The following is a 9,077-nucleotide window of genomic DNA, read 5'->3' on the forward strand; positions in this document are numbered from 1 at the left end:
GTATTTTTTTTAAAAAAATTCATAAATTCTTTGCGAAGTGCCTAAACAGGGACACTCGGCAAAGAAATTATTAAAAAAATAAAAAAAACTTTGCCGAGTGCCTGGACAGGGGCACTCGGCAAAGTAATTTTTTTAAAAAAAATTAAAAAAACTTTGCCGAGTGCCTGGACTTGGGCACTCGGCAAAGTAGTTTAAAAAAAATATTTTTTTTTTGCCGAGTGCTGGGTCAGGCCCTCGGCAAAATAACCGTTAACGGCCGACGCGCAACGGCTGAAAATATTTTGCCGAGTGCCGCCCCAAGCACTCGGCAAAATTGTTTTTTATTTTGCCGAGTGCCCTGATAAAAAGCACTCGGCAAAAACCCTTTACCGAGAAAAACTTTGCCGAGCGGACTTTGCCAAGTGCTACACTCGGCAAAGCCTTTGCCGAGTGTAAAAACACTCGGCAAAGCCGCGGCCTCCAGTAGTGCCGCCTCGAAGTTTGACTGTGAAACAAAAACAGAACCCAGATTCATTTCATTGTTCTAAAGTTGTACAGGTTTAGCTAGTTGTTGGCAGACAAAGAAAATGCAGATACAATGTTAGTATGGATAGAGACAGATCAGTTTAGCGCGTGTTCAGTTGCTACCCCAAAATCCTAAAATGTGCTACAGTATTGATCACATCGAATCTTGCGATACGTGCATGGAGCATGAAATGTAGACAAAAAAAACTAATTGCACAGTTTGGTTGGAAATTACGAGATGAACGTTTTGAGCCTAATTAATCCATGATTGAACACTAATTGCCAAATAAAAACGAAAGTACTACAATAACCTAAATTTCCAAATTCACCCCACTGAACACGCTCTTAGCTTCCCGTGCAAGATAAACGGAGCCGAGACTTTCCCCAATCATTGTGAATTGGGGATATGTGCTTGCTTCGATCCGCCACTTTCTTGTGAACAAGCTGAAAATGCAACCCAAAACAACCATTAATAGTGCTGGTATGTCACATCTGCTACAAGAATTTTTTTCATTATTTTTGTAAAGACGGTAGGGAAATGCAGTCGTACAAAATGTAACACACATTTCCCTCACTCGTACAAAAGGTACTCCCTCCGTCCACAAAAGAATCCAATTATTAAATTTCGAGGAGTCAAACGATTTCAATTTTGACTAAAACTATATGAAAAAGTGCTAACACTCGTGAGACAAAATAAATATCATTAGATTTGTTATAGAATATATTTTTCTAATAAATTTATTTGGATACATAAATACTAATACAATTTACTATAAGCTTGGTCAAACTTGAGTTAGTTTGATTGACACGGTTCCCATAATTGCATTCTTTTATGGACGGAGATAGTAACACATATTTCCCTCACTCAGTGAGTTACAAAAGCAACATTTTGTTTATATTATAATGACAATGAATTAAGTCCGTATATACAGTAGAGGCACTGCACTAAATTTAGCCTTTCAGACTATATTCGCCATTATTGTTATTTCCTTTCACTACGATTATTCCAGCTTTATCCCCAGTGGATTCGGATTAGGGAGGTGATCACAAATTTTCCATGCGCATCTCAGAAACTGTCAACTACCAATGTCTATTATAGCATAGAGTGTATTTAATTAAACCAACAATAACAACCACAGGTTATGAATTAGCCAAGCAATAATATACAGCCCCAAAGGTTTTACTCAAGCAGAGGAAGCAAGAATAGCGTACAACATATCTCCTACTAATACATGAAGTAGTTTATGTCCTAACACAACTAACAGCAGCCGCCAAGAAAGATAGGAGCTGCACAAAAAGTGTGTGTGTTCGACTAAGACTTAGACAGGACAGCAGGAGTCTGTTGCTAGACAGCAGTAGCTATGCAGCAACGTAATGCAAGAAAATTGACAAGGCAGTCGAATAGTATTATTCATAATTGAGAGTAAGTTTGTGTGTTCTACTTCGTGCTTGGCGACAGCAAGAACTACACGGGCGTCTCCTGTACTCCGCGAAGCCACTCCCCAGCGCCCCTTTCCCCATCGTCTACCCGGCCAATACCTCCAACTCCATCGCGGGTAATCTGTGAACACTGAGGGCCCTCACGCCGAAGGTGTCTGGCAAGATCGTCATGTGCAGAAAGGCCTCGTCATGCGCGACGAGAGCGGCGCTGGCATGATGCTCTCCAACACAGCCGCCGACTGCCAGGTGATCAATTGCCGACGCGAATCTCCTGCTCGCCGCCGGCGTGGGCGAGATGAAACTACCGAAGGCATGGTGATGAAGTCGTACCACTCGTACGTGGCCTCCGACCCGAACACCATGACAACGATCATTGGTCGCCGGGACGCAGGTGATGGGCGTCCGCCCCTCGTTGGTGGTGGTGGCGTTCTCGTCGTGCGGGACTAACATGGTGAGTTGGTGACACCAGAGATCCTGAAGCCTGGTATGATTGTGCTGGGGGTGAACATCCTGGAGGCGTGGACGGACAAGGCCGGGCCGACGAGCCTCGCCGCCGACACCCGGCGCGTGGGCATCAACAACATCTCGAGCACGTCCATGTCGTGCCCGGACGTGAGCGGGCTCACGGCGCTGCTCCAGAGCACGCACCCGGAGTGGAGCCCTGCTGTCGTGCGGTCGGCACTGATGACCACGGGTCCACGGCCTACGCCGGCTACTCCGGCGGCGGGTCGCCCCTGCTAGACGCGGCGACGGGCGGGACGACCACGTCGTTTGACTACGGTGCGGCACGGTTAAGTTTGATAACCAGCTGGCTCGGCTCGACTCGTTCTGGTTCGTTAAGATAACGAGCTAGCTCGGCTCGGTTTGGCTCGTTATACTAACGAGCCAGAAAGTCAGCTTAGCTCGACTCGTTAAAAACTCGAGCTGGATCGTTAAGCTCACGAGCCAGGTATAAAAAATATATAAAATATAATATTTGCATTTATCTAAAGTTTGAGAATAATAATAATATAAAAGAAATACATCTAGACCAGTTACCAGTCAATTTATAGGGTCTAGACCAGTTACCAGTCAATTGTAAAGTGCAAGACATGAAATAATACAAAAACTAATATAAGTTTTTGATACTTTTTTTTCCTGGAAGCTTGCTCGTTTAGCTCGTGAGCGGCTCACGAGCTGGCTCGAGTTGGCTCGTTATAGCTAACGAGCTAAAATCTTGGCTCGGCTCGGCTTATTATCATAACGAGTTGAGCCGAGCCGAGTCGAGCCAGCCACGAGCCAAGCGAGCTAACGAGCTTCGAGTTTTTCGTCCGGCGTTAGGCACGGGGCACCTATACCCCGCGCGGCCGCTTGAACTGGGGGCTGGGCCTGGTGTGCGAGCTGGGCACCCGCGACTACGTGGACATTCTGTGCGCGCTCAAGTACAGCTCCACAATGATCTACTCCGTGGGCAGCCTCAACTACCCGTCCTTCTCGGTGGCCTACTTGACGGCAGCGGGACTCGACCACCGTGACGCACACACAGACGCTGACCAACGTGGGCGGGGCAGGCACGTACAAGGTGTCGACGTCGTCGCTCGCCGCCACCATGGGCGTGGCCGTGGAGACGACGTAGCTGGAGTTCACGTCGGTAGGGGAGAAGAGCTACACGGTGAGGTTCACGTCCATCTTCGGGCGGCTCCTGTGGTCGGACAGGAAGCACAGCATGGCCAGCCCGATGGCATTCAGGTGGAACTGATGGACGGATGGATGATGGAGATCATGGATACGACAATGGTTTTTTGCGCGCCTCATCAGCCTAAAAAAAACACCCATAATCCATGTGATGGCCACGTTCACTAATCACTACACTACCTCAGTCAAAAGGGCTGGAGTTTAGGATTGGAAGGTTTCGAGGGGTACCATGCAAATTGGCGGTTTCTTTTGTGCTGTTACTACTACCAATCTTTGGTTGCAAATGGGATTTTGGTGATGGTTGCACTACTACAAAAACTTTTTTAGGAGGTGGGTATCACAATCGCCTCCAATCAAAGGTCACGTTAAATCAAACCTTTCCCGATGTGGTTCAAATGCCCGCCTCGGTAAATCAAATAAAAAACAATAAAGGAAAACCCGTGGATAAGCCCAGCGAGCCCATCCACGCGCCGCCACCGCTCGCTGGATCCGCCGCCAGGGCGCATCCTCCACCATCGAGCCACAGCCGGATCCGCATCGTTCGGGAGGGAGAAGAGGGAGCTGCTGCCAGATCCAACGTCCCCACGCACCGCCGCCGCTGGATCCAGCCTCCCTACATGCTACCACCTGAAAGGTCCTAATGGCTAGAGGGGGGTGAATAGCCTATTAAAAATTTCTACAACAACACTAAGACAAGTGGTCAGTCAATAAGATGGCAAAGCGAATTTTGCACTAGCACTACACTTGGAGTTACAAGCCACCTACCCAATTCTAATTTCTATGATCTCTAGTAAGTCACACAAGAGCTATGTTGCTAAATTATACCTAGGTGAACAAAGCTAGCTAGATAACTACAACTAAAGAGCTATACAAGCTACAAGCACTACACAAGGTGAATACGAAGTAACGAGGGACAAGGGTAGAAGTAATATACCATCGTGGCAAGTGATCAATCAATGAATATCAATGAATACCGAGGAGATAATCAAAGACACAATGATTTTTCCTCCGAGATTCACTTGTTTGCCGGCAAGCTAGTCCCTGTTGTGGCGATTCACTTACTTGGAGGTTCACGCGCTAATAGCATCATACACCTAACCCACAATAGGGTGCCGCACAGGCACAACCAACACAAGATGAGGGTCCACAAGCCACGCGCAATCCACTAGAGTTGCCTTTGGCGCTCCGCCAGGGAAGGCACAAGAACCCCTCACAATCACAATGATTGGAGCTAGAGACAATCACCTTCCTCCGCTCGACGATACACCAATCACCAGGCCATCTAGGTGTCGGCAAACACCAAGAGTAACAAGATCTCCACCAGCCCAAATCGTCCAACTAGTGCCACACGATGCTAGAACACTAAGCGATGCACTAGAGTCTCTCCAATCTCACTCAAGATGATGAAATCAAGTGTGTAAATGAGTGGAGTGGTGTGCTCAGCTCTCAAATGGTGTATGCAGCTGTTAGAAGTTCCAAGAGAGTGGCCAAGGCCGGCCACTAGCTCTATTTATAAGCCCACAAGCAAATAGAGCCGTTACCCCTTTGGAGCAGCTTTCTACGAGGGCACCGGACACGGCAGTGCCTGGCACCGGACATGGCGGTGCTCCTCCCAACGGTCACTTTCCAACGGCTAAAAACTAGTCGTTGGGGCACCAGACAGGGTGGCGGTGGCACCGCCCCTAGGGTGGCGGTGACCACCCGGCCATCTACCCGAATACCCCCTTCTCTAGACTTTATGGCGGTGCACCACCATCAGGGTGGTGGTGCCCAGCAGCCCTTCCCCTGCTCTCTAGATAAAAGAGGCGGTGCCACCGCCCACCAACGGCGATGACCAGGCGGTGCACCGTCCTCTCCATGGTGGTGAACACTAGATGCACCGGTGCCCGCGCCTCCAATGCTATTCTTAGCCAGAGTCTAGGTGGGCACCACCCTAGGAGTGGCGGTGATGCCGAACAGGGTGGCGGTGCCCCCCAGGGTAACCCGATGCTCTCGGTCTCCCAGCCGGTCACCGCCACAAGGGTGGCGGTGCACCGGACATGGCATGGCGGTGCCCCCGTGGCAGCACCCTAAGCCACGTTTCGCCTCCTTTTCTTCACCTTTCTCACCACCTTTGCAAATATGCCAACACCACAAGTGTTTTCACCATCACGTGCAAGTGTGTTAGCATTTTAACAATCATTTTTCAAAGGTTAAACACTTCTCACGGATTGTGCACTAGGCCTAAAATGCATGTGCATATTTTCCAACACCTAGTGGCACTAGATGATCAAGTTGTCCGATAAGAGCTCCCCTCTTAATAGTACGATCATATATCCTAAATGTGATCACACTCTCTATAGTGTCTCGATCACCGAAAATAAAATGATCCTACGGATATCACCTTTGCCTTGAGCTCATTTTGTTTTTCTCTTTCTTCTTTTCCAAGTCCCAGAGCTTGATCATCATCACATGTCCACACCACCAACATGGACTTTATTTCATGTGTCCATCTCCATCCATGAGTGCCACCTAGCTCCTCCACTTGGATTGGACCATCCTATCTAGTCACATACTTAGATGCAAGGATTAGTCCAAATAGGTTTCATCTGTAGCCAAAACCAAACTTGGGCTTTCAATCTCCCCCTTTTTAGTAATTGATGACAACCTCCACAAAGATATGGAATAAATTCAAATTTGAATCCATGTTGCTTGTCCAAGCATTTTTACCATGCGTAAAGGATTTGGACAAGTTTCTTGAACTCCATTGGTAGCATTTGCTCCACCTACATATGTGCTGAGAGTTTGGATTGAAAGCTTGCACATATGTATAGATTTGAGTTGTGGGAGAGTAATGTCTACCAAATGATGTTAAGGTATAAGAGATGGACCTTTGAAGCATGATACCAATCGGAGTGCACCAAATATACCATCCTTAGCAGCCTTAGTAACTGTACATACACAAAAACTAGAGTACCCCGTGAGATCAACATTAGAAGCAAGGGTCTAGTTTTCACAATATAAACACAAGTCTAGTTACTCAACCTATGCATGCTAGTTTTTCATTTCAACAATCAAACCTATAACTAGCATACACCACACAAAGCATGGAATTTTAATTTAAAACTTGTGCCATGCAATCAAACATATGAAATGCACATTCAAATGCATCAACCAAGTTTATGAGTTTGCTCCCTCTACTTGTGTGCTCAAATTTTAATTGATCCTCTTCCTTTGTCATATTACTCCCCCTATGTCAAAGTTCTCTCCCCCATAGTGATTACTTCTTCCCTTATCACTTATATCTTTGTTTATCTCCCCCTTTGTCATCAATGACCACAAAGGTTCAAATTTTAGATAGGTTAAGATTATCAATGTCAATCAATGGAGTGGGGATCATTTTTCTGAATTTGGTTCAATCTAGAACACTTGCTAAAGATATTTAACTCGGTTTGATCCAAGGACAAGCTTCTTCACACCTCCAAATAAGGGTTATCTTATACCATGTTGAGTTAAACACTTATAGCTCATTTTCTAGATCAAACACTAGGTTCACAAGTCACAAACATGTCATATGCTACCACTAGATCAAGTCAAGCATAGAAGCAATAGTGGTACCATACAAGCATCAAATTCATTTGATTTTCATGAATAAACCTATAACATGTGAGGAATGACTAGAAACACTAAACATGTTCTTAGCAAAGAATGTATGCATGCCAATCAACTTTTACCTTGGTTGCTCGAAGGAGAGGCATGTCATATAAGTGGGGGTGCATCAACACATATTTGAGAAATCCAATATGTTCAACTCATTCCTTAGCTTGCAAAACCTTTTCTCATCCAATGGCTTGGTGAATATATTGGCAAGTTGACCTTCGGTGCCAACACTCTCAATTGATATATCCCCTTTTTGTTGATGATCTCTTATGAAATGGTGGTGGACATCAATGTGCTTTGTTCTTGCATGTTAAACTGGATTGTTGGTTAGCTTGATTGCACTCTCATTGTCACATAGCAATGGCACTATCTTGAACTTGATTCCAAAGTCATTCAAGGTGGCCTTCATCCAAAGAATTTGTGCACAATAACTACCAGCGGATATGTATTTGGCTTCGGCGGTTGATAATGCAACACTATTTTTCTTCTTTGATGATCATGAAATAAGTGATCTTCACAACAATTGACAAGTGACCGAGGTGCTCTTCCTTTCAACCTTGCATCCCGCATAGTTGGAGTCTGAATATCCAACAAGTTCAATATTCTCTTTGTAGCCTTCAAATGACTTTCTCTAGGTGAGGCTTAAAATCTTGCACACATGCACATACTAAACATGATATCTGGCCTTGATACGATCACATAGAGTAGGCTTCCAATCATAGACCGATACAACTTTTGATCCACCATGTTGCCACTTGCATCACTATTCAAATTGCCATTTGTTCCCATTGGTGTAATTATGGCCTTTGCTTCATTCATGCTAAACTTCTTGAGCATGTATTTGATGTACTTACCTTGACTCATAAATGTACCTTTCTTCAATTGCTTGATTTAAAGGCCAAGGAAGTAACTCAACTCTCCAATCATGGACATCTCAAATTCATTAGCCATCATCTTCCCAAACTCTTCGTAAAAGTCTTGATTGGTTGATCCAAATATGATGTCATCAACATAGATTTTTTACACAAACAAGTCCTTTTCAATCTTTTTGGTGAAAAGAGTGATGTCAACCTTGCCTGTCATGAACCCTTTTGAGAGGAGAAAGTCCATCAATCTCTCATACCATGCTCTAGGTGCTTGCTTCAAGCCATACAATGCCTTCTTCAACTTATACGCATGGTTGGCTTTTTGTCATCTTCAAAACTAGGAGGTTGCTCAACATATACTTCTTCATTGATGTAGCCATTTAGAAATACACTCTTGACATCCATTTGATAGAGCTTGATGTTGTGGGCACAAGCATAGGCTAGCAAGATTCTAATTGCTTCCAATCTAGCAACCGGGGCATATGTTTTTCTAAAGTCAAGACCTTCAACTTGAGTGTATCCTTATGCTACCAATCTTGCTTTGTTCCTTACTACTATCTCATCTTGATCTTGCTTGTTTCTATAGACCCATTTGGTTCCAATCACATTGTGTCCCTTTGGTCTCTCCACTAATTCCCATACTTGATTTCTAGTGAAGTTGTTCAATTCTTCATGTATTGCATTTACCCAATCAACATCCTTCATTGCTTCATCTATCTTTTTTGGTTCAATAGATGATACAAAGGAGAAATGCTCACAAAATGAAGCCAATCTTGATCTAGTTTGTACACCTCTAGAATTATCTCTAATTATAGTGTCCAATGGATGATCTCTTGTAATATTGGTTGGTTGGATAATTGGAACATTGCTTGAACTTGCTTGATCATTTGATTGAGATGATATATGAGCCACTTGATCTTGTACTTTGTCATGAGAGCCACTTGTACTAGCTTG

At 44.9% G+C, this 9,077-nt stretch overlaps 1 pseudogene; it reads left to right on the forward strand.

Moving 5' to 3' along the window:
• Positions 1–1,865: 1,865 nt before the first annotated feature.
• LOC136468683 (subtilisin-like protease SBT1.7) lies at positions 1,866–3,682 on the forward strand (annotated as a pseudogene).
• The last annotated feature ends 5,395 nt before the right edge of the window (positions 3,683–9,077 follow it).

This window comes from Miscanthus floridulus, chromosome 8 (genome assembly GCF_019320115.1).
Source record: "Miscanthus floridulus cultivar M001 chromosome 8, ASM1932011v1, whole genome shotgun sequence".
Classification (NCBI taxonomy): Eukaryota; Viridiplantae; Streptophyta; class Magnoliopsida; order Poales; family Poaceae; genus Miscanthus; species Miscanthus floridulus.